Source organism: Lepidochelys olivacea (genome assembly GCF_965140295.1).
Source record: "Lepidochelys olivacea isolate rLepOli2 genome assembly, chromosome: 8".
In the NCBI taxonomy this organism is placed as follows: domain Eukaryota; kingdom Metazoa; phylum Chordata; order Testudines; family Cheloniidae; genus Lepidochelys; species Lepidochelys olivacea.
In genome coordinates this window covers 39,011,423-39,037,783 of record NC_140418.1, presented here as the reverse complement: position 1 = coordinate 39,037,783, position 26,361 = coordinate 39,011,423, and the positions used below count along the sequence as shown (strand labels likewise).

The following is a 26,361-nucleotide window of genomic DNA, read 5'->3' as shown; positions in this document are numbered from 1 at the left end:
CAGAAGGTTGTCCTGGGAACTGCTCCTGTCCCCAGAGTCCCACAGGGCTCAGCTGTCTGCACCACGGTATTTAACATGATATAAGAAGCCATCCAGAGAGCTGGTGAGAGAACCCGGACTAATGCCAGCAGCTCACAATGGACTCCAGGCTCCACATCTCCTACACATCCAGTGTCTGGGTGAACAGCAGCTGTCTAGGGCTGAGCCTGGCCAAGAGGGGACAAAAGAGAGAAGCGCTTGGAAGACCCGTTTCAGAGTAACAGCCGTGTTAGTCTGTATTCGCAAAAAGAAAAGGAGGACTTGTGGCACCTTAGAGACTAACCAATTTATTTGAGCATAAGCTTTTGTGAGCTACAGCTCACAAAAGTGTAAAGTGATCACTCTCCTTACATAAGCTATTACCAGCAGGAGAGTGGGGTGGGGGAGAGAAAACCTTTTGTAGTGATAAACACCTGAAGGGTTAATGTCTAGCTATTCCACCTGGAAGCAGGCGGGGCACACCCTGACTGTTTCCTAGGAGCAATGCACACATTGCTCTATCCAAGGACAAGGGCTAGATATGAACCCTGAGAACTTGATTGTTTGGACAGCAACTGTGGGAGGTTTCTTTAGCCTGGGCTCAAGGCCTGAGAACCAGGATTGTAGTAGATAGAGGATGGTAACTAAGCATATGAATCAACGTCATACATTCCTTTGTGTAGCAGTGTGTAATGCTTAGGGGGAGAAATATAATAAAAGGAGAAGGTGGAAGGCAGGGGGGGCAGAACAGCCCATCTCCGCTGACCAGCCTGTTTGCTTGCATAAAGCTGTGTTCTGTCTCATCACTGAACCGCAACAACTGGCGCCCAAACGTGGGGCCCTCAGCACTCACCTCGCCCGGCAAGGGTTTCAGACGCGTCACTCATCCACTTCGTGGATCCCGGTGAGTATTTTTCATTGTGGTAAGTATGGGAAGCTCCCTCTCTGCTTTGCAAGTGCAACACCGCAATGAGCTGCAGTATTTGCTGCGTAAGGCTCAGCATGACTGCCCGGCTCGAGAACTCATTCTCCTGCTACAGGAGGTGCGTGCCAAGTGCCCGTGGTATCCTGAAGCCGGAAGCCTTAAGCTAGCGGACTGGGAGCAGTTGGGCCAGACATTGCACAAAGAGCCTCGGGCACCCGTGCAGGCTTTACATGCCTGGCACCTCTGCCGCGACATGGTACAGCGTGTCGCTTCGGACAGACCCTCCCTCGCGAGGCTGGTGCTCTCGCCGCCCCCGTCCGCCCCTGCAGCCATCCCCCCTCCTGGCGATGCGACACAGCGTGTCGCCTCGGAAAGGCCCTCTCCAGCACCAACAGAGGAGCTGCCGATCCTGCCACCCCCGTCCGCTCCTGCAGCCATCCCTCCCCCTGCTTCGCCCCCAGTGCCTCTATTACCACCGCCTCCCTGGCCTTCCCCACCGGAGCTGGTGTGTGATCACCCTCCCCCCCCGTGGGGCCCCCCGGAGAGTCATCTGCATCTGCTCAGAAGCTTTCGCTGGTGCAACAAATGGTTCACGCAGCGAAAGCTCGATCAGATCTTACAGCAGAGGAGCTGGCTGATCTGGTCTCCGTTTGCCCGGTGACCTGGCAGAATGATGACCAGGGCAACCCCGTGGGCACCTGGACCACTCTGCCATACTCGGTGGTTAGAGAGGTAAAGAAAGCAATTCGTGAATTTGGCCTGACTAGCACCTTTGTGCGTGGTCTCATTGAAGGGATGGGTGCTGGGTACTCCCTAATCCCTGAGGATTGGAAAACGCTGCTGCGCATGATGTTGTCACCCAGTCAGTATGTTATTTGGCTTAGTGAGTATCGGCAGATGGCAGAACGCCAAGCCCAGGTATATAGAGAGCAAGGTATCATTTATGAGCATTTGGCAGGGGAGGGCCAGTTTGCTACTATTGAGATGCAGTCTCAACTCCCTCAGGCCGTCTTCCCCATTATTTCCACCTGTGCCCAGCATGCTTTCAAGAAGGTCCCGGATTCAGGCAAGCCTACCAAACGCTTTGTCAGTATCCGTCAGGGTGCCTTAGAGTCCTTTTTGGATTTTACCAACAGATTGCAGGAGGCTATCCTCCGACAGGTGGATAACACTGAGGCAGCTCACGAGCTCCTGTTAAAATTGGCAGTTGAAAATGCAAATGAGGATTGCCGCCGTGCTCTCCAGGCAGCACAAGTCTCTGGTATTTTAGAGCTCTCAGACATGCTGCGGGCGTGCCAGAACATTGGCACACAAGCCCACAAGGCTGGAGTTCTGGCTGCCGCCCTCAGAAAAACTGGGAAGGAGGGGAAGCGCTGTTACCGCTGTGGTAAGGAGGGTCATTTTCAGCGGGAGTGCCGCTCATCTAAGGCACCAGCCCGACCCTCAAAGAAGTGCCCCAAGTGTGGGAAAGGTTATCACTGGGCTAATCAGTGTCGTGGCGGGTCAGGAAACCGCGCGACGGGTCCCCCCCGAACCCAGGGCCAAACAGGGGTGTTTCCTACTCAGGCAATCGCTCCTCTGCCTTGGAATCCGTAGACTCTATGAGGGCAGCGACTGCTGGAAGTGCAGGGCTTGATTTGATCATGCAGGAGGACACTGACTTTCAGCTGCCAGGGGAGGTCTGTGCCATACCTACACAGGTGATGGGACCTCTCCCTGCCGGCTTTGTAGGTCTTGTTCTCCCTCGCTCACATGCTGGGAAACAGGGCTTTTTTGTCATTCCAGGGGTCATTGATGCTGATTACACTGGCATTATTAAGGTTCAGGTGTGGACTCATCTTCCACAGTCGCTCCCACGTGGACGGTCAATTGCACAATTGATTTTAGTCCCCTATCAGGTGCCAGCTGCCGAGGATCGAACTCGGGGCGGAAGAGGCTTTGGATCTACATTGTCTCACTCGCCGTCTCACAGCGCGTCTTCTCCACTTGTTGCTCTGACAATGTCAGTCCGCCCCTCGAAACCTCAGTTAACACTTCTCTTAAATGATGTTCCTTTTACAGGGCTGGTGGACACTGGAGCTGACGTTACAGTGATTCGTGATCTGGAGTGGCCGGTTAGTTGGCCTACGGTTCCTTCTAAAGAGTTGTGGGGGATTGGGGGTAGCAAACCCGGGCACCAAAGTTTGTCTTGGGTCACAGTCTCTAAACCAGGAGGCCGTGCCCTTGCTACAATCCGCCCTTTTGTGCTCCCTGTCCACCTCAATATTTGGGGCCGTGATTTACTTACAAAGTTAGACACCACCCTCGATATTAACATCTGATGGCTCTCCCCACCGAGGTGTAGTCACTTATCAGTTGGGTGACCCCCCTCGTTGGCATTCTCGTTTTACACTGCCTCAGCGTTCGGCACAGCGTTCAGAATTAGCTGCTGTTATTTTGGCCTTTCAATCTTTTGCTGATTGTCCCTTTAATTTAATTGTGGATACCCATTATGCTTATCAGGTAATTGATCATTTACCCCTTGCCCTCATTACCCCTCAGGTTGATGCAGACCTCCTTCACCTGTTTTTGTCTTTACAGCATCTTCTTGCCACTCGTCATTTCCCTTACTTTGTTGCTTATATTCGCAGTCATACCCCTCTGCCTGGGCCACTCACTGAGGGCAATGCACGCGCCGATCGCACGTTGCGTGGTCAGGTAAATTCCCTTTTTTCTGACCCCATTGAAAGCCATGCCTTTTTTCATCAGTCTGCCTCTGTTTTGGCCCGGCAGTTTCACATTCCTGCTGATCATGCACGTTCCATTGTTCGTTCCTGCCCCCACTGTGCTGCTGCTGCTCCTACTTTTTCTTATGCCGTTAACCCCCGAGGTACCGCAGCAAATCAGCTGTGGCAAATGGATGTTACTCATGTACCACAATTCCACCCCTATTAATTTTTACATGTTTCCGTTGATACTTATTCAGGCTTCCTTTGGGCAACCCCACAACGTGGGGAAGCCACTAACAAAGTTATTCACCATTTGCTGGCCTGCTTTTCTGTTATGGGTCGCCCCTGCCAAATTAAAACAGATAATGCCCCAGCCTACTGCTCTGCAGCCCTCTCCACCTTTTGTGCCCGCTGGGACATCCGTCTTAAACACGGAATCCCTTATAATTCCACGGGCCAAGCCATTGTTGAACGTGCCAATCGCACACTCAAAACCTTGCTAGATAAACAATTAAAACAAGGGGAGCTGCGTCTCCGAACCTTAGGAGACATTCAACAACAAATGTATATCCTCTTGTTTACTTTAAATAATTTAACACTGAATGCAGATCAGCAGACCCCTGCGGATCGGCATTTTCACAAATCTGAGGTACTGGAAAGACCGCGTGTCTTTTACCGTCAGCTGCCCGATCCACAGTGGCTGGGCCCAGCACCTCTAATCACTTGGGGTCGGGGATATGCTGCTGTGTCTCTCCCTGCAGGACCGTTGTGGGTTCCAGCCCGGTGTGTGCGACCAGCACTTAAACAACATGGCATGGCACCAGGGGCTGTCGAATCCCATACCAGAGTTTCAGCTGACCTTGGAGGAGACCGCGTTGTCCCCCGAGTCGACAACGGCGGGACGGAAACGGAGGACGCGTAGCGTCCCAAGCCAGCCCGTGACATGGGGAGCAGTAAAAGCATTGGTCGCCACGGCTCAACGAAAACTGGCAGCAGATCAGCAGCCAGAAACTCCTAAGACTTTGTTTGTGGCGATTCTCGCCCAAATCACTGCTAATTCTGTGATGATTGTGTGCCTTTTGTGCCTGCTATTTCCTGTAGGGGTTGGCTCGGAAGCGCCTCCCCCATTACAAGCCCGAAGGAGAATAAGACACTGCTCTTTGCTTATGCTAATCTTTCCTCCCAGTACTCTAGCATGGCTAATTGGGGCCCGGCCAACTATACTCTGCCTCGCACGGCTATATCCCTTCACACACCGTACCCGGCCGGGGCTCACAATGTCACCTGTGCGCGTGTAGTTAACTGCACTAGTACAAAGGTGCCATTGGGCTGTCAAAAAATTTCTCAATCCCTTTTAAATTGTTCCCATGCTGTTAATGTTTCATATAATTATGGCCATATCATCCTACCATCAGGATGGGTTTTTACTTGTGGTTCATGTACCTTTAATTATATTCCTGCAAATTTAAGCGATGGCACCCTTTGCTGTCTTAGTAGAATGATATTTATATTGCCTTTTGCTGGTCACAATTGTAGTAAAAGAAGTGTACCCCTTTTAGATGATTATATTGCAGATGTTAAGCTTTTGGTTATTTTGTGTTTGTAATCATTGGGCTTATTTTTTTTGTTGCTGCTGTGTACAATGTATTCCTTCCTTGTTAAGACTTTGTAAAATTTTTGCCCTGGAAAGCTCCCCAGGTTATGTCCTTGTCTGTCTGGGAGTTAAATAGCATGACAAAACAAATTGGCGGCTACCATGAGATGGCCAACTTCAATAAACAAAAAAAGGGGAGATGAAGGGTTAATGTCTAGCTATTCCACCTGGAAGCAGGCGGGGCACACCCTGACTGTTTCCTAGAAGCAATGCACACATTGCTCTATCCAAGGACAAGGGCTAGATATGAACCCTGAGAACTTGATTGTTTGGACAGCAACTGTGGGAGGTTTCTTTAGCCTGGGCTCAAGGCCTGAGAACCAGGACTGTAGTAGATAGAGGATGGTAACTAAGCATATGAATCAACGTCATACATTCCTTTGTGTAGCAGTGTGTAATGCTTAGGGGGAGAAATATAATAAAAGGAGAAGGTGGAAGGCAGGGGGGGCAGAACAGCCCATCTCCGCTGACCAGCCTGTTTGCTTGCATAAAGCTGTGTTCTGTCTCATCACTGAACCGCAACAAACACCCATTTTTTCATGGTTTGTGTGTATAGAAACACCTTCTGTATTTTCCACAGTATGCATCCGATGAAGTGAGCTGTAGCTCACGAAAGCTCATGCTCAAATAAATTGGTTAGTCTCTAAGGTGCCACAAGTACTCCTTTGCTTTTTGGAAGACCCGGTGTCCCGCTGTCTGGAGGGCTCATGACTGTGTGTACCCACCTCAGGGCAGACTATCATAACCAGGGCAGACACCCCCTGGTTCTATAATTAGATTTCACCAAGCCAGTAACAAATGTGAACTCCTAAAGTACTGCAGTAATATTATTATGGACTCACAGGCAGTCCCCTTAGACACTTCAGTCTATCTTGCTACCCAGGCAAGATGGACTATATGACAAATGGTCACTTACACCAAAAATCACAAATATTCAGGTTACCCCCAGTCCCAAGAGACCAGTCACTGACCCAGATCGATTTGTATCCTAGATCTCCCATCAAAGACAATGATGGTCAGCAATTCTGTAGTAAACTAACTAAAGGTTTATTAGCTAGGAAGAATAAATGGGAGTTATTGAGAGGTTACAACAGGTAAAATATATGTGCAGGTGAGTCACAGTCTCTAATTCCCAAATGGTAGCAGAGATGTAGTTATCTACCAGTTTCCCAAAAGTCTCTTAGGGCTTCTCTGAATAACTCTGGGGATCTTTGAAATGCGCAAGAAATGTGCACTTTTCTGTTAAAGTTCTTCATTTGCATTATCCAAGGCTTCTTTCTTGTTGATGGATTATTTAGTTACAGGGATATATGCAATGTAAATGTTTGCTATTACATTATAACAGGATACAGATAAGGGAAAACAATGCATGCAGCATCCATTAATTTTCATGAAGTTTAAACACCAAATACATTCTCATACATTTAACAATCACTTTGAGCTATACTAATACAGAAGGGAATTGGCATGGATTCCAGCCATGCATTTGTAAGTGTTCAGTGAGACCTGGGGCTTTGGCACCTGATCCACCAGCATCACACCTGGCCTCCTTTCAAACATTCCCCATGATCAAAGGCATCTGCCTGTTCATTGTTGTATCATTTTACCCCCTTGGGGTCCTTTGGGACTTAATGCTATTAGTACCCAAATATGACAATGACAAAAGTGCCCATTCCCATCTGCAGCGGACCAGAAGATTGTGCCTCATCCTATCAGATACAGACCTGGCCACGATAACCCATGAATTCATGATCTCCAGACTTGATTACTGCAGCTCATTCTACCTAGGAATGAAGCCTCACCCCCTGAAATGACTCCAACTGGTACAGAACACAGCAGCACAGGCTGCCAAGGGTATATCTCCCCAATACTCCACTCTCTGCACTGGCTCCCTGTGGAATACAGAATCCAGATCAGGATTTCTGCTGTGATGGTCAAAGCCCTCCATGCACATGCCCTCACTACTTGAGAAACCTCCCCACCCTCACAGCTGCAACCTCCCACAACAGCTGCATTCCAGCCAAACAATGCAAGTGTCAGCCAGCAGATCTGTGAGTACTGGGGAGCCTAAGAGAGACTTGTGGTGCCAGGGACAGAACCTTCACAGGAGTTGGACCTGAAATTCACTCCCACAAGTGAGAAGAATGACCACAGGCCACATCACACTCAAAATGAATGCAAAACTCATTTCTTCTACTTAGCTTCTCATGAATAAGTTGTTCACATGCGGCAAACACACCCACCCACTCCCAGCAGCAAGCATGAACACTTCCTAATTAAGCTATTTCTCATACAGACCTGGAAGACAGAGAAAATCATGTCTGTTTTTTAAATACTTGGGAAGCACTCAGATACTATGGTGACAGGGTCCCTAGAAGCACTCAGACACCAAACACACACACTGTCTCTGTATGTGTATGTGTCAGCTCTGCAAAACTAGCATGAGAATTTCCAGCCCCACTCAGGGTAAGCAGAGTTTTGCAAGACTGATGTATAGTTGGTTTGTGACAGTGCCAGGTTGTATATATGACACGGGCAGAATCAGCATTGTTTCCTGGTTTTAGGCGCAGAACCCCAGTGTGTGTGTGCATGTGTGCATATGTGAGGCATGCAATGCATGAGTAGGAAGCACCCATATCTACACCCAGGCTGATGGTGTTGTTTGAGAGGATGTCAGAGTGTGCAGTCTGTTATACACAGAGCTGGGTCTGCTGGATGTGAAAATAACACAACCACGGCAACACTGGAGTCACACAATCATGGCTTTCTAAACCCTATGCCTTGTTTGGGTCTCTTACCAGACAGAACTGGGAGTGATGGCTGCATTAGACAGTTCTGTCAGGCAGACAAAAGGCCTCAGCCAGCACTCACGTCATATCCCATTATATCCCAAGCCTGTCACAGCAGCCATTAAATGATCTCTGTTTATACAGTGGGTATGTGGTGAATCTGGGGTCATGTGTACCAACAGCCAAGAGATACTCACAGGAACTGCAGGAGCCTGGCCAGGCAGGAAGTGGGATCTTTAGGGGTAGGGAGGTCTGGCAGGAGAAAGCTGCAGGAAGAAGGAGCAGGATGGGGTCACAGCTGGGACTGGAGCCGCTGAGAACACAGCGGAAGTAGGAGCAGATGGCAAGAGTGAGGCTGATTCCCTGGGACAAGTTTAGCTGTGCAGGCAGGATAACATACTGGGAAGGAGCAGGTGTTGGGGATGAGTGCTGGGGTCAAGGACACAAGTTGGGGGTGGGGTGGGTGGAGATGTTATGCTGGAAGGTGCTGGTGGCTGTCATCGCAGAAATGTAGGGTTGGCAGGAACCTCAAGCAGTCGTCAAGTCCAGCACTGAGGCAGGACCAAGGAAACCCAGACCATCCCTGACTGGTGTTTGTCTGACCTGTTCGTAAAAACTTCCAGTGGCAGGGATTCCACAACATCCCTTGGAGCCTGGTCCAGAGCTTCACTACCCTGAGAGTTAGAAAGTTTTTCCTAACAACTAACCTAAATCTCCCTTGCTACAGATTAAGCCCATTGCTTCTTTGTCCTACCTTCAGCAGACATTGATCAATGTCCTCTTTATCACAGCCCCTATCAGGTCCACCCTCAGTCTTTTTTTCTCAAGACTAAATATCACCAGTTCATAGGCCTTTGTTTTTTTAGCCTTTCCTTGTAGGTCAAGTTTTCTAAACTTTTTATCATTTTTGTTGTTCTCCTCTGGACTGTCTCCAATTTAGCCACATTTTTCTTAAAGTGTGATGCCCACCCTGAGCAGCATAGTTAAGCTGACCTAGGCCCCAGTGTAGGTAGTGCTAAGTAGATGGAAGAATTCTTCCATTGACCTAAATACTGCCGCTGGGGGAGATGGGATTACCTATGCTGCTGTAGCACTTCAGTGTAGAAACTGCCTCAGGGTTGCTGCTGTAGCATGTCAAGTGTAGACAAGACCAATACATTGGTTGAACAAAGAAGTTACCTCACCTACCTCATCTCTAATACTGTATTCCTTTTACATAACATTATCAACTTGTGCAACTCACTGGCACAGGATATTACAAGAAATACTGCAGGAAAATAGTTTGGTAAGATTCTGAAAATTATACACAATATGCAAAAAACAATTAACTATAAGGGCTGTCAGTCCTGCTGCTTCAGAGTACAGGCTGATCATTAGCTGTTCTAACAAAGACTGCAGCACACTCTTTAAATGAAATTCAGCTCCTCTTTCTTTCAGATCTCAGCATATGCTCTGTACTTTCATCAACAAACACTAAAACAATGCCTCCTTTGTACTTCCTGTTTATGTTGACTGATTACCACATTATGATGCATACTTGCAATAGCTTTATCATCACATCACTCCCTGATAGTTTTATAAAATAATGTGGGTTTCATAGGTGTTTTTATCTGGTGTCATGGAACTACTTTTCCCCCTATGGCTTAATTGGCAGCTGTGAGATTGAGATAGACTAGTCTACCTACACTATAGCAAACCTGTATTCCTAATTATTCTAGATTCTACAAAAGTGGGGCTTGTAATAACTTGTTCCAGTTTCAAACAGCTGCTCATTTTGACTAAGTTCATACCCCTTATTGTTCATTAAAGTATGGTGACCACTTGGCCTAATATACAAAGCATCTAACTGTGAATCGCTTCATATCCCATTCATAGATTCGAAGGCCAGATGGGACCATTGTTATTATTTGGTCTGAACTCCTGGATAACACAGACCAGAGAACTTCCCCCAAAGTGGCTGTAGAACTTCCCTAAAATAATGCCCCTTCCCTTCAGGTCAAGGGCCTGAATTCACAAAAGAACTTAAGTGCCTAAACCCCAGAATTAGGCACTTAAGTCCTATGTTTAGGCACTACTGTGATCCACGAAGCACCTGCTCAACAACCATCTAAGCCTTTAGGTGCCTAAACTCACTCAGCACGTAAGTTTCTTCCTCTGGCCTACACACAGCATCCACATATCTATCTCCTGCCTAGGCCCCACAGTGCTCCATGAACCGGGGGAAGATAGGTGCTCCTCTGTCTTATTTATGTGCTGGGCCTAATCCAATAGGTGTGCTCATAGGCCACCTAGCTCTACAAAGAACAGCTGGGTGGGGAGGAGGCCTCCTTGTACCTGTAAGCAGAGTCAGGATGAGCTCCACCCTGACATCTGGTGGTGAGGTGTGGCAAGTTGTGGAAAAGAACTTTAGGGGCTGATCTCATTTGCATAGGTACACCCACCCCGCCTAGAATAAGGCCATAGCTGCCCAAATGGTCACTTTGGCTGCTGTGGGATCCCCAGTGTCTCTGTTATTGGGGCAGGAAGAATAAATTGTTATTACCCTGATTATGGGAACTGTGCTTGGAACTGTACTTGGCCTTTTGTTATGATGGAGGGACTCGCCATCCACTAAGTAGCACTCGCTAGGCAAGGGACATGGGTTCCAAAACTCTGTGACTTGAGAGAGGCTGAGGATAGGTATTTATACTTGGTGGTATTGGCTCCCTAGAGAGGGCCTTATGTGCTAATTACACTTCCTCCTCTCTCCACTGTGGAATGTTAGAGCTAATGTTGATTCTATTAGGAGTCTAATTACAGGCTGCTGAGCTGAATTCACTTTGGGCTAATGGTGTGCCAGCCCTAAGGCTCCCCTACTACAAGCTGAAATCACAAAAGAGCTAAAAACTGACTAAGAACTGAAATCACTGAGTGTTGTGTTAAGTAGTGGGGGAGCCTGATGGATATATTGTGGAGCAGTTTGCGGGAAGGCTGGAGCAGCTTGTGGACTGGCTGGTGGAGCAGTTCATGGGACAGCAGGAGCGGCTTGTGGACTGGCTGGAGGAGCGAAGTGGAGCTGTGGGGCAGTCAGCTTCAGATCATGTAAGGTGCCCCCTTACCTCTTCTCTTGCCCCCCCCCCCATCTCCACCCAGGTTGGGAGGTAAAACTATGCAGATAAACTTTTGAACTCTGGGGCTGCCCTGACCAGAGACTTCTGGGCCATTGGACTTTCGAGACTTTGGGTGATTTCGGGTTGCTGGACTCAAGAACCCAAGCGAAAGGACACGCCCCAATCTGCTTGGGGTGGGTTTTTGCTCATGGGTTGTGTTATGAATCCTGTTCCTGGTGTTTCCCCAACATAATGCCACATTGTTTATCTCTGTTATTAAAAGACTTTTTGCTACACTCAGACTCTGTGCTTGCGAGAGGGGAAGTATTGTCTCTTGGAAGCGCCCAGCGGGGGTGGTTGTCCCAGGTCAGTGGGTGGGGGCTCGAGCTGGTTTTGCATTGTGTTATTGGAATGGATCCCCTAGATATTGAACCCGGCCCTTGTTGCTGCCAGCTCTGATGGGCAGAAGGGTTACATACCTGTGGCCCAGTGGTAATGGCATTGTGACCCAGGGACCTGTTGGTGCCAACTGGCAGAGTTCACAGGGGTGCATAAGGTTACAGGGACTCCTGGGTCTGGTAACTACATACAGTTGGGGCCAGAAGGTGCCATTTCAGCTCTCTGAAGGCCTGTGTCAATCATTGCATAAGGGATGGATGGATAACATGTAACGAGTATGTATCTATGCTGAAAATATAGGTATCTGAGTTGGGGCTGGTCACCAGAAGGAAATAAATAGGCTGCTTTCTGGCGGGACACACTGATCCACCTGTCTGGCTATATGTAGATTGGGTAGTGTGTAGATCACAAAGACTGCCTGCTTACAGTTTGCACAAAATGCTAATCAAGTGATTGTAAGGTCTCCAGGTGAGATTCTAAACAGGAAAAAGCAAGCATGGGGGTTACCCTTTTTACAAGTGAAGACAATGAATCTTGGAACTATATCTGGGGGTGCAGAGGTACACCCAGTTATCTTTAAGGCTTTTAAAGTTTTTAAGATCAGGCTTGAGAAAGTCCTGGCTGGGATGATTTAGTTGGGGATTGGCCCTGCTTTGAGCAGGGGGTTGGACTAGATGACCTCCTGAGGTCCCTTCCAACCCTGATATTCTATGATTCTATGATCTTCATCTAGGGGATAAGCTACCAGACAAGGCTAGTCTTATGAGTGGAGGATCACAGTTGGTCTGGCTGTTAAATGCTGGGAGACAAACTTTGGGTGAGCTAACATTTCTAGGTCTGGGGACTGACTTGTTCATTAAGTTCCGGCTCTAGAGGTGGTGTGATTTTTTTTTTTATATATGTAACCATTTGTTTCCATTAATTCTACCTGCTTCTTCTTGAACCTCTGTTCTTTGTTAAACTTCTTGTTTTTACCACAAATGTATCTAAGTGCTGTGTGTTGAGCGGCACAGTGATCTTGAGGTATAACTGGTAAGCTACTGTGTACTACTCCTTTCAGAGTAGCAGGTCTGAATTCTATGACTGTCAGTGGAACGGGGCTGGACACTCCACAGGGACCTCTGTGTGCTCAGGTATTGGTGTGCACCCCCTGTTAACTTGTAAAGAGAGAGAGAGGCCTGCAGAGACTTGGGAGGCAGTGCTTGTGCTGCCCATGGCTGGTGAAGTCGGGGAATTGACCCACAGAAGTCACAGACAAGGCTTTCTTACACTAGGGGCAGGTGATAGCAAGGTACCTCACAACCCTGGGTATCCCTAGGAAGTGTTATAGGTACTCACCCAAGATGTGGAAGACCCCAGTTCAAGTCCACTCTGTGCCTGATGAGAAGGGATTTGAACAGGGATTTGCCATCTCTCAGCTGAGCGCTCTAAGCATTGGACTATAGAGTCAGTCTCACTTTTTCTCTGACCCAACTAATCTTTAATTATTCAGTTGTTTAATTGAAGTGGAATAACTTCAACAGGAGGCACCAAGGGAGCCCCAGGTGAGAATATCCCACTGGCTAGGGGTTAGTATACATAAGGCACTAATCTTCCCCCATTCACTTTATAGGGAGCCCTCATGGTTAACTGAGGCTTTGGGGATCAGAGTTGTTCCAGTGATTTTTCTAGGCACCTAAAAGTTTAGATGCTAAGCATGGGAATACCTAAATCCCTTTGTGAATCTGGCCCAAGGTAGAAGTTTGCTCTAGCCTAACCTGACCCAAGCCTACCAGAACTGACTCTTCCCACCAAACCTGAATCCATGCTGCCACCTCCTGCCTGTAGGGTCTGTTGTGATATTTGGGCCTACAAGTTTACCCTGACTGTGAGCTCAACTGTGAGATGTGAGTGTAAGGTCGTATGATGGCACAATAACCTATAAGGTGGTGGGAAAAGGTACAAAGGGGAGATGCAAAGACTGAATTAGTGCAAACAAAAAGGCCTTTTGATATAACTCAAGGACTGTGCTTGGATCATGCCTGGTGAACAAGAACAGGGTGAGACTGAAAATCAGTGAACCAAAATTGCTATGTAGGACATTAGGCCTAATTAGTTAACAAAAGAATGAGGAGATGAGGAGAAACGTCTGGAGAAAAATTGGCTACTGGAGGGAGTTCTACCATCCTGGCTGCCGCACCCATCATCTCCTGGGACCCTGGGTCATCTTCACTCTAATTCTGAGATAAGTCCTGTCAAGACCAGGCCAACAAGAAAGGGAGCCAGATGACATTGTCACCTGCACCAGCTGAAACCTGAACACCTGGGACGTGAGACTTTGTCTCTCTCCCCCAGCCCCCCTCAATGTCTTTTTCCTTTCCTATCTTACTTCTTCTCCCTCCCCACCCCCCATTTCCTTCTGTCTAATAAGAGCCAGGCTTAGCCAACTAAGACTACATATTTTGCAACACTGCTGTGAGCCTCTGATCAGAGAGACAACTAAAAGCAATGCGCTAAACAGCCTGATGCTGGTCTAAGTTTGCCAGGTCTCAGAGGGGCTGATCAGACCATGTGCTGGGCCTGTGTTTTTCCAGCAATGAAGCTGCAGGTGAGTCAATACCAGAGACAAGCTGCATTTTCTGTCTTTGCTCTTTTCTCTTCCCTTGTGTGTGTATTTGTCTTGTTTTGTCTTTCAGGAAATGGGATCTGGCTTTAACAACAACAACGACAGCTCCAGTCCATCTCAACTAACTTCTTCTCTTTTCCGCACCCCTCCCAGTACTCAGTAGGTGTGGATGCAGAGACAGCCTAGGGTAGCTCAGAGGACTGTCGGGTAGGAACACACACTTGTCTATTCCCTAGCTTGAAACCTTCAAAGCTGAATAAAACAAACTACAACTTGAGTCATTTCAAACACCTGAGCATAATATCCAGCTCTTCCTAGTGAAACCTCTTAAATGAGGTTTTTTGCTCCCTCATCAGCAGTCTATATATATACATGGTTCTCATCAATATAATATAGTATCTTGAGGATGCAGGCCTCAATGTATTTAGCACATAACTCCCATTGAAATCAATGGGAGTTAGGCACTTAAATACCGAAAGAAGATCTATTTGCAGTGTTGTAGTCATGTTGGTTCCAGGATATTAGAGAGACAAGTGGGCGAGATAATATCCTTTACTGGAACGACTTCTTTTTGTGGAAGAAACACATTTTTGAGCTACACAGAGCTTTCTTCGGGTCTCAGGAAGGTACTCTGAACACTTGTCTACACTTAAAATGCTACAGTTACACTTCAGTGAAGACACTGCCTGTGCCAATGGGAGCAGTTCTCTCATCAGTGTAGGTAATCCACCTCCCTGAGCAGTAGATAGGAGAATTCTCCCATTGACTATAGTGCTGTCTACACTGGGAGTTAGGTTGAGTTAACTGTGTTGCTCAGAGGGTTGGATTTTTCACACCACTCTAATTTCCTCGTATAGACCAGGCTGGAGTGTCACAGCTAAATACAAGGTGGAACAGATTGTTTAGCATAAGTAGCTAACACACATTTCAAGGGACCATTCAAGGTGAAGTGACCTGCTAACACCTCTGTAGTCATAGGACAAAAAGGGGGCTAGTGGGTTACAGGTCGTTGTAATAAGCCATAAATCCAGTGTTTCTGCTAAGACCATGATTTTTAGTGTCTAGCAAAGTTGTATGAATTGAATTTAAGCTCCCAGGCTCATCTTTTGAAGTTCTTGTGCAGGTTTCCTTTGAGGACAAGGAGGCACAAGTCAGATATAGGGTGATCGCTTTGTGAGTGCCCTGAGTGATATGGTGTCTTTGTCTTTTATCATTTTTCTGTGTGAGTCAGGGGTGAAAATAAGTTAGAGGACTTACCGGTATGCCCGAGTCCTTAGCAGGAGGCGTGGCCTCAACCGGAAGAGGCAGGGCCTTAAATCTCCGGGCCCTTTAAATCAAGATTTAAAGGGCCCGGGGCTCCGCTGTGGTAGTGGCGGCTGGGAGCCCGGGGCCCTTTAAATTACCCCCCGAGCTACCAGCTGCAGAGGCGGCTGGGAGCCCCAGGGCTCGGGGGTGATTTAAAGGGCCCAGGGCTCCAGCTGCCACTACCACAGCGGAGCCCCGGGCCCTTTATATCACTGAGGAGCCCTAGGGGCTCCCAGCCGCCACTGCTACCCCCGGGCTCTGGGCTCTGGCAGAGCTTTAAAGGGCCTGGGGCTCTGCTGTGGTAGCGGCTGCCGGAGCCCTGAGCCCTTTAAATCCCTGCCTGAGCCCTGCTGCCCGAGCCCTGGGGTAGCGGCAGCCGGGCTCCTTCAGGGATTTAAAGGGCCCTGGGGCTCCAGCCGCCGCTACTGCCCCGGCCCTTTAAATCCCTTCAGGGCTTCAGCAGCAGGGCTCCAGAGGGGATTTAAAGAGCTCGGGGCGGTAGCGGCGGCTGGAGCTCCAAGGCCCTTTAAATCCCCTCCAGAGCCCGCTGCCGCTACCCCAGGGCTCGGGCAGCAGGGCTCAGGCAGGGATTTAAAGGGCTCCGGGGCGGTAGCGGGGGCTGGAGCTCCGGGGCCCTTTAAATCCCTGCCAGAGCCCTGCTGCTGCTACCCCAGGGCTCAGGCAGAGATTTAAAGGGCTTGAGGCTCTGGCAGCCGCTACTGCCCCGGTCCTTTAAATCCCCTGTGGAGCCCCACCGCTGCTATCCCAGGGCTTCGGCAGCAGTGCTCTGGCGGGGATTTAAAGGGCTGAGGCGGTAGCAGCAGCTGAAGCTCCGGGGCCCTTTAAGTCCCCACTGGAGCTCCACCACCACTACCCCAGGGCTTTAAATTGCCGTCTGGGAAAGCTGGTCCTGGTATGGCGCACCGGCTTTTGCCTGTACGGCGCACCGGCTTACTTTCACCACTGGTGTAAGTTCATTTGAGAGTGTAGTGACTTGTCTGGTTTCACCCACACAAACATAGTTGTTCTTGAGGCATTTAGTGCACTGGATCAGGTACATCACATGTTGTGATAAGCCTGTGTAGTACTCATGGATCTTGAAACATGATGTTGGGGGTATTGAGCATTGTAGCAGAGGAGATATGTCTAGAGGTTTTGTATCTGTTGTTCTAGCAGGGTTTGGTGCTGCTTTGAATTGGTGTGTCCTGGTCAGTGGGGAGCTCGGTGAGGTTGCGAGGTTGTTTGAAGGCCAGAAGAGGGGTTCTGGAAAGATTTTTCAGGTTGTGGTCCCCATTCAGTATGGGTTGTAATTGCTTAATGATACCCTGTTTTGGTTCCAGTGTGGGGTGGCGGGTGACAACTCGGGGTGTGCAATTGGCATTTTTTTTTCTCTGTATTGAAGCAGGTTTCCTCAGGGTATTTGGGTGGCCTGTTCCATGATGTGATCTGTTTCTCTGGTGGAGTGTCCTTGTTTGGTGAATGCAGTTTGAAGTGTGTTAAGGTGTGTATCTCAGAATTTCTCCTCAGAGCATATTCTGTGGTATCTGTCTACAGCCAGGAACTCCATCTCAAGCCTGGATTTTACTTTGGTACAGCTATGTCTATAGAGGTAGGCAGAGTGATTCCTTGTGATTACAAACGCAGGGGCTAGGGGATTGCTGGTAAGGGGTGTGTGTGTGTGTGTGTGTAAAGTGAGCAGACAGGCAGTTGTGAGTGTGGCCCTGAGAGGAAACAGGGGGACAGATCTCCATTAAGTACAGGACCAGCTGGAAAGACAAGCTTGGAAACTGTGAGTAAGGAAACTGCCTGATGCTGTTTGTTTCTTCTGTGTTCAGAGAAACAGGACTTGGTACATTCTTTGTAAATAAACAGAACTGCACCAAAGACTATACCTGACTGAATTCTGCAGGGCCTTGAATATTTACTAACCCTTTGGGCCAACGGGGCAGCAATCTGAAGGATTCAGGAAGTAAGATATTGCCAGCTATATTAGGCACATGCTTACTACTTCCACAATATTATATTTTAAAAATCCCATCTTCTCCCTTCCCTCACCCTGAGTGCCCTTGTGCCCAAAGCTCTGAACTCTCTCTGTTACTGTTCCCCTTCCAGCCTTTCCACCCCACCCCATAGATTGTAAGCTGAATGTAGGACTCTACTTGTAATATTTTTCTTGATAAGCATAGTAGAAGAATAATTTTTCTCTGGGGTTTATTGGAAAGTGTTAATATACCTGTGGCTGGATGTAAGGAAATCGCCTTATAAAGGATAAAACTGAAGCCAATTTCCTCTGTCCTGAATCAGATTTACTTGGTGCACTTAGGGGATTTCACTCTTCGTGGGCTGACTGGCCCCTTTAAGAGTCTTCTTTATGACGGGCTTCTTTAAGGAGAGTGGCCCACCTGTAAGGGCTTGTCTACGCTACAACTTAAAAAGAAAAGGCACCTTGTGGCACCTTAGAGACTAACAAATTTATTTCAGCATAAGCTTTCATGAGCTACAGCTCACTTCATCGGATGCATGCCTTTGAGAGTGTGGCACAAGCTGTCAGCATAGTCTGTGTGGTATGTAGATTGTAATGGATTTTTTTACCTTCAGTCCTTTTGGTATGTTGTCCATCTGTTTGCATTTGGAAAAGAAGATGATGTCTGTCTGTATCTGTACGAGTTTTTTCATGAAATTGATAGATTTCCACTCCATATGGCTAAATTCAGTGCCTTGCATAATGACAGATTTCAGAGTAGCAGCCAATGTAACTTACATTGCTCATGGGTGTGAAAAAGCCAGCCCAGAGTGATGCAAGTGACATTGACCAAAGTGCTGTCCACACCAGTGCTAAGTCGGCGGGGGATGCTCTCTCGCTGACATAGCTTCCACCTCTCATTGAGGTGGAGTACTCATGCTGATGGGAGAGCGCTCTCCTGTCAGCGTGTAGTGTCTTCACCAAATGCACTACAGTGATGCAGCTGTGCTGATGTAGCACGGTAGTATAGACTAGCCCTAAGCAATTTACTGCTTAGGTGGCTAGTTGGCAACTAATTGACCAATGAGCAGCAGGCCTGAGAAAAGGCTCCCAGAGACTCTAGCAGCAGTAACAACAGGACTGAGCTTGCCTGTTAAACACTCCAAGCTGACAGGTGAAAGGACTGAGTAAAAATGGGCCAGCAAGGGGCTACAACTGGCCTGAAGCAGAAACCAGCTCCAGGAGAGCAGTGGATCTTTATCAGAGGAGCATGAGTTTGTTTTGAAGTGTAACTGAGCTCCAGGAAGAGGGCTGGAGATTCCTGAGGCCTGGTCTACACTACGGGGTTAGGTCAAATTTAGCCGTGTTAGGTCGATTTAAAAATGACTGCGTCCACACAACCAACCCCATTCCATCGACCTAAAGGGCTCTTAAAATTGACTTCTGTACTCCACCCCGACGAGGGGAGTAGCGCTAAAATCGACTTTGCTGGGTCGAATTTGGGGTAGTGAGGACGCAAATCGACGGTATTGGCCTCCAGGAGCTATCCCAGAGTGCTCCATTGTGACCGCTCATGACAGCACTTTGAACTCTGATGCACTAGCCAGGTACACAGGAAAAGCCCCGGGAACTTTTGAATTTCATTCCCTCTTTGGTCAGCATGGCGAACTCAGCAGCACAGGTGACCATGCAGTCCCCCCAGAATCGCAGAGCATAGAATGTTTCTACGCTGCCCCTATCATCTCTGTCCCTGAGGTTATTGCAGATTAGAAGGCGAAAAAAATGCACTCGCGATGACATGTTTTCCGAGCTCATGCAGTCCTGATAGGGCACAGCTTAATGCATGGAGGCATTCAGTGGCAGAGGCCAAGAAAGAATTAAGTGAGAGTGAAGAGCGGAGGCAGAACGCGATGTTGAGGGTATTGGGGGAGCAAACAGACATGATGAAGCATCTGTTGGAGCTGAAGGAAAGCCAACAAGAGCACAGACCCCTGCTGCATCCACTGTATAACCACCTGCCCTCCTCCCCATGTTCCATAGCCTCCTCACCCAGATGCCCAAGAACGCGGGTGGAGTGTGGAGGGGGAGGCTTCGGGCATCCAGCCACTCCACTCCAGAGGATGGCCCAAGCAACAGAAGGCTGTCATTCAAACAGTTTGATTTTTAGTGTGGCTACAATAAACAATGTGGCCTTGTCCTTCTGTCCTCCCCCACCCCACCCGGGCTACCTTGTCCGTGATCTCATTTTTTTTAATTAATAAAGAAAGAATACAAGGTTTCAAAACAATAGTTACTTTATTTTGAAGGGGGGAGGGTAGTTGGCTTACAGGGCATTAAAATCAACAAAGGAGGTGGGTTTGCGTCAAGGAGAAACACACACAACTGTCACACCGTAGCCTGGCCAGTCACAAAACTGGTTTTCAAAGTGTCCCTGATGCGCAGCGTGCCTTCCTGTGCTCTTCTAATCACCCTGGTGTCTTGCTGCTCAAAATCGGATGCCAGGCAATTTGCCTCAACCTCCCACCCCACCATAAATATCTCCCCCATACTCTCACAGATATTATGCAGCACACAGCAAGCAGCAATAACAATGGGAATGTTGGTTGCGCTGAGGTCTGACCTAGTCAGCAAACAGTGCCAGAGTGCTTTTAAATGCCCAAAGGCACATTCTACCACCATTCTGCACTTGCTCAGCCTATAGCTGAACTGCTCCTTACTACTGTCCAGGCTTCATGAGCCACGGGAGCAAGGGGTAGGCTGGGATAGGTGTGACTGTGCAGTGCTGCTGGGTGGAAGAGCAGCCTGAGGCAGAAGCCTCCAGCTTGCATGATATTCCAGACAGGACTGAATCTCCATGAGATGAAACTTAAAGAAGAAAATGATCTGGAGTCTCTGGCTCCCATTCGGTGCTCTCAGAGGAGAATAGCCATGTCTGTCCAGGCGCCCCTATCAACCTCACCGAGGTTTGCCAGGAGCACCCAGGAGATATACAATGGCTATCAGTCCTACTGCACAATCTGCCACAAAGGCAAGGAGCTGCTGCTGTGTAGCAATGCAGTACTGCATCTGCCAGCAGCACCCAGGAGATGTACAGTGATGGTGAGCTGAGTGGGCTCCATGCTTGCTGTGGTATGGTGTCTGTACAGGTAACCCAGGAAAAAAGGTGTGAAACGATTGTCTGCCATTACTTTCACAGAGGAGGGGGGGGGGCCTGACGACATGTACCCAAAACCACTTGTGACAATGTTTTTGCCCCATCAGAATTCCAATGGGCAGCAGAGACTGCGGGAACTGTGGGATAGCTACCCACAGTGCACTGCTCTGTAAGTCAATGCTAGCCATGGTAGTGAGGATGCAATCCACCGACTTAATGCGCTTAGTGTGGACATACACAATCGACTGTATAAAATTGGTTTCTAAAAATCGACTTCTATAAAATTGACCTAATTTCATAGTGTAGACATACCCTGAATGTGGGGGAGGATCCTTGTGGGTATTAGTCCAAGGGTCAGGAAAAAGGTTGGACTTGAGGGGTTAAGGAGGTTACTTTATGCTCTGTAAAAGGAGTTAATAAATCAGACACCATAACTGGGTATTGTTCTCAGTTCCTGGGTTTGAGTAAATGGCTGCAGGCACCAAGAGGAAGTAGAGGGACTCAAAGCTACAGAGCCACAAGGGAGCATGTTTGAGGACAGCATCCTATCACAGGCACATACAGAATAGTTGCCATTAAAGAAACAAAGAATATTAGGAATCTTGGCTTTTTAATGTCAGACTGAGTAAGCAATCTCTAAAACCCATGGGTAGATTTTCCTCACTTCTCTAAGAAGCTGGAGGATCAGATTCTCTGCTAGCATAACTTCAGTGATGTTTTGCTAGCAAAGAGTTTGGCCAAGAGTCTCCCTCCTGTCACAGGGTCTCAAATGCTCTTCCTGTTACATTGTCAGCTCTTGTTACAAAGGTGAAGTGGTTTCCAAAATCCTTGACTAGATTTTTCTTCTCCTCTAACTCGCACAGCACATTCTGTGACTTCTGCTTTGTAATGTCTTACCAGAGTCTTACTTAGCTCACCAAACCAGGGACTTTGCTTCTTGGGTGACACGGCTCACTTTCTGCACCCTGCTATGTGAATACAGTGCTATATAAATAAGTGTAATCCTTTTGCCAGGTGGAGCCGGCAGCAATCAGGCTGGGTTCAATATCTAGGGGTTCCTTTTCAACAATAAAACACAGACTGGCTTGAGCCCCACTCCAGTAACCTGGGAAAATTACACACCACCCTGGGCACCTCTGAGAGGCAATACTTCTCCACTCACAAGTGTTGCCGGCACCCAGTGCCGAGAGGCTGAACAACAGCTTGAGTTGGTTCGTTACCCGGTGTGCTGCACCCAATAATCACAACGGGGTGGAGAAGCAGAAAAGTTTATTTGAAGCTTCAAAAAGGTACAGGGAGATTTGAATCTCAAATCCTGTACAACAGAGCAGGAAGTTACACAGGCTTTTATACATCCTTTTTCCCAGCATACTTATCAAATAGCAAGCTGCTCCAAGTATCCATATAGCCAGCCAATCCAGTTCCCAGCTAGTTCCCTGATTCTCTGTATCATTTGTTAAACTATACATAAAGCTGCTTTATTCAGCATTGTTCTTCCATATCTCCCCTGTTTGGCCTTGCTTAGTTTCAGGCAGTCTGACTCTGCAACATATTGTTGCAGATTTTCAGCATAACTGCTGTGTGTGCCTCCAGGCGGGGGGGCCAAGGACACTTGGGCCTAGCATGCAGAGCTGCTGCGAGTGCCTCCAGGCAGGAGGGGGGGCCAAGGACACCGGGGCCTAGTGCGAGGGGGCTTCATCGACACTCGTGGTCTTCCATCCCCTCGAGTTACCTAGTGGCCATGCCCCAGTGTCCCCAACACAAGCACAGAGTCTGAATGTAGAAAAGAAACTTCTAACGAAAGGAAGGAAGTCACCTGACATTAATTTGAGAAATGCCACAAGCAGGATTCATAATCCTAAAACTGAGAGCAGGACCCCCACCCCAGCGTGCGTGGGGCAGTGTCTTCTGCCTCGTGTTCTTGAGTTCTACAACCAAAAGTTCCTTTATTGTGCCCCTCTCTGCTCCCTCACCATACCCCACTCACAGTGGTTGTCCTTGGTCAGTGAGGACCCAGGGTTCAGAGGTGCAACTGCGTGAGTTCACCTCCCACCCAGAGAAGAAGGCCCCTTGCTTGCTCCACCATCTGAGCATTTGCCCTAGCTGGCTGCCCTGCCAGCCGCAGGTCTACTCCACTGGCTGCCCTGCCAGCTCCACTCCACCCACCACTAGTTCCACTCTGCCCGCAGCTAGTTCTGCTCATTGGTCACCTTCTGCCACCTGCCTCTCTGCTGTAACCTCTCCAGGTCAGTCTTTTGAGGGTTCACCCAACACTTAGTGATTGTCAGCTCTTAGTGACTTTCAGTTCTTAGTGATGCAGGCTGGGTAGAAATGCTGTCCCCCTACAAGTGTTTTCAGCTCTAGCAATGGCTTAACATAACAAAAGACTCCTAATGGAGTCTATTTAGCTCTATCTTTGAACAGTGGGGAGGAACCAGTTAAACCAGACCAAAGACCCTAAGGGAAAGTCCACACTTCCTGGCTGGGACACCTGTCCCTACCCCTCTTACTTTCATAGGGGCCTGGCATTCGAGCCTTTGGCTTCGCAAGTCCCATTCAACTGAGGGTGATCCCTTCAATTGGTGACAGGTTTCAGAGTGGTAGCCGTGTCAGTCTGTATCAGCAAAAAACCGAGGAGTACTTGTGGTACCTGAGAGCCTAACAAATTTATTTGGGCATAAGCTTTCGTGGGCTAAAACCCACTTCATTGGATGCATGCCGATTAGGACAGGCTCAGCACAGTTCTGCTCCCTTTTACTCATACAATAAAGACAGCAACATTGATAACATTTCACTACCCCTTCATTCAGTACTAAAGTGATTTGTAACCTAACACAAACCAAAGTTGATCACTTTGAGCAACACAGTTCCTGTCTCCTGGATTCACAGTATAGGTGTGTTCATGTAAATACAGTTTGCTCCTGAAGTCTCTCCCCCTCCCTAACTAGCTGTCAGGGGAGAGTTCATTCAGACCCTGCTTCCATAAGTAATAATATTTTGATTATTCTTTGGCTCTGCCAGTAGAAAGGAGCACCTCCTGATGGTGTAAGAATCTTGTTTTAAACATTGTGCTTTATATAGCAGGAACAGATTTCTTTTCCTTGCCTGCTGAGTCTGGCACTCCATCTACAGGGATACTCTAAATAGTATACTTAGCTATCAAAATTTTTCTTGTGTGTGGTGTGACACACAAACTAACCATTTTTTTTAACTATATCAGAAGCAGGAATCCTGCCAAATAATCAGTAGGGCCACTGGACAATCAAGGTGATTAAGGAGCACTCAAGGAAGATAAAGAGTGTTGCGGAAAAACTAAATGCATTATTTGAATCGGTCTTCACTGCAGAGGATGTTAGAGATTCCCACAGCTGAGCCCTCCTTTTTAGGTGACAAATCTAAGCCCTGGTCTACACTAGGACTTTAGGTCGAATTTAGCAGCATTAAATCGATGTAAACCTGCACCCGTCCACACGATGAAGCCCTTTATTTCGACTTAAAGGGCTCTTAAAATCGATTTCCTTACTCCACCCCGACAAGTGGATTAGCGCTTAAATCGGCCTTGCCGGCTTGAATTTGGGGTACCGTGGACACAATTCGATGGTATTGGCCTCCGGGAGCTATCCCAGAGTGCTCCATTGTGACCGCTCTGGACAGCACTCTCAACTCAGATGCACTGGCCAGGTAGACAGGAAAAGAACCTCGAACTTTTGAATCTCATTTCTTGTTTGGCCAGCATGGCAAGCTGCAGGTGACCATGCAGAGCTCATCAGCAGAGGTGACCATGATGGAGTCCCAGAATCGCAAAAGAGCTCCAGCATGGACCAAACAGGAGGTACGGGATCTGATCGCTGTATGGGGAGAGGAATCCGTGCTATCAGAACTCCGTTCCAGTTTTCAAAATGCCAAAACCTTTGTCAAAATCTCCCAGGGCATGAAGGACAGAGGCCATAACAGGGACCCGAAGCAGTGCCGTGTGAAACTGAAGGAGCTGAGGCAAGCCTACCAGAAAACCAGAGAGGCGAACGGCCGCTCCAGGTCAGAGCCCCAAACATGCCGCTTCTCTGATGAGCTGCATGCCATTTTAGGGGGTTCAGCCACCACTACCCCAGCTGTGTTGTTTGACTCCTTCAATGGAGATGGAGGCAATACGGAAGCAGGTTTTGGGGACGAAGAAGATGATGATGGTGATGATGAGGTTGTAGATAGCTCACAGCAAGCAAGCGGAGAAACCGGTTTTCCCAACAGCCAGGAACTGTTTCTCACCCTGGACCTGGAGCCAGTACCCCCCCAAACCCACCCAAGGCTGCCTCCTGGACCCAGCAGGCGGAGAAGGGACCTCTGGTGAGTGTACCTTTTTAAAATACTATACATGGTTTAAAAGCAAGCATGTGAAAGGATTACTTTGCCGTGGCATTCGCGGTTCTCCTAGATGTACTCCCAAAGCCTTTGCAAAAGGTTTCTGGGGAGGGCAGCCTTATTGTGTCCTTCATGGTAGGACACTTTACCACTCCAGGCCAGTAACACGTACTTGGGAATCATTGTAGAACAAAGCATTGCAGTGTATGTTTGCTGGCATTCAAACAACATCCGTTCTTTATCTGTCTGTGTTATCCTCAGGAGAGTGAGATATAATTCATGGTCACCTGGTTGAAATAGAGTGCTTTTCTTCAGGGGACACTCAGAGGAGCCCATTCCTGCTGGGCTGTTTGCCTGTGGCTAAACAGAAATGTTCCCTGCTGTTAGCCACAGGGAGGGGGGAAGGTTGAGGGGGTAGCCACCTGGTGGGGGGAGGCAAAATGCGACCTTGTAACGAAAATGTGCTATGTGTGTAATGTGCTATGTATGTAATGTTAACAGCAAGGTTTACCCTGAAAGAGTGTAGCCACTGTTTTATAAAACGTGTCTTTTTAAATACCGCTGTCCCTTTTTTTTCTTCTCCACCAGCTGCATGTGTTTCAATGATCACAGGATCTTCTCCTTCCCAGAGGCTAGTGAAGCTTAGAAAGAAAAAAAAATGCACTCGCGATGACATGTTCTCTGAGCTCATGATGTCCTCCCACACTGACAGAGCACAGACGAATGCGTGGAGGCAAATAATGTCAGAGTGCAGGAAAGCACAAAATGACCGGGAGGAGAGGTGGCGGGCTGAAGAGAGTAAGTGGCGGGCTGAAGAGAGTAAGTGGCGGGCTGAAGAGAGGGCTGAAGCTCAAATGTGGCGGCAGGATTCAATGCTGAGGCTGCTGGAGGACCAAACCAGTATGCTCCAGTGTATGGTTGAGCTGCAGCAAAGGCAGCTGGAGCACAGACTGCCACTACAGCCCCTGTGTAACCAACCGCCCTTATCCCCAAGTTCCATAGCCTCCACACCCAGACGCCCAAGAACGCGGTGGGGGGGCCTCCGGCCAACCAGCCACTCCACCACAGAGGATTGCCCAAAAAAAAAGAAGGCTGTCATTCAATAAATTTTAAAGTTGTAAACTTTTAAAGTGCTGTGCTTAAAGTGTTGTGTGGCATTTTCCTTCCCTCCTCCACCACCCCTCCTGGGCTACCTTGGTAGTCATCCCCCTATTTGTGTGATGAATTAATAAAGAATGCATCAATGTGAAGCAACAATGACTTTATTGCCTCTGCAAGCGGTGATTGAAGGGAGGAGGGGCGGATGGTTAGCTTACAGGGAAGTAGAGTGAACCAAGGGGCGGGGGGTTTAATCAAGGAGAAACAAACAGAACTTTCACACCGTGGCCTGGCCAGT

At 48.3% G+C, this 26,361-nt stretch overlaps 1 long non-coding RNA gene across 3 annotated transcripts; it reads left to right on the top strand.

The window, feature by feature from the left end:
* The first annotated feature begins 429 nt into the window (after positions 1-429).
* LOC311525051 lies at positions 430-5,797 on the top strand. Of its 3 annotated transcripts, none has more exons than XR_014712663.1 (4): positions 430-922; positions 2,831-3,057; positions 3,574-3,640; positions 4,413-5,797. It is a non-coding gene; the product is annotated as an uncharacterized lncRNA (long non-coding RNA). The 3 variants fall into 3 exon arrangements; XR_014712664.1 differs by having other exon boundaries at positions 438-922; positions 3,005-3,057; XR_014712665.1 differs by lacking the exon at positions 2,831-3,057 and having other exon boundaries at positions 442-922.
* The last annotated feature ends 20,564 nt before the right edge of the window (positions 5,798-26,361 follow it).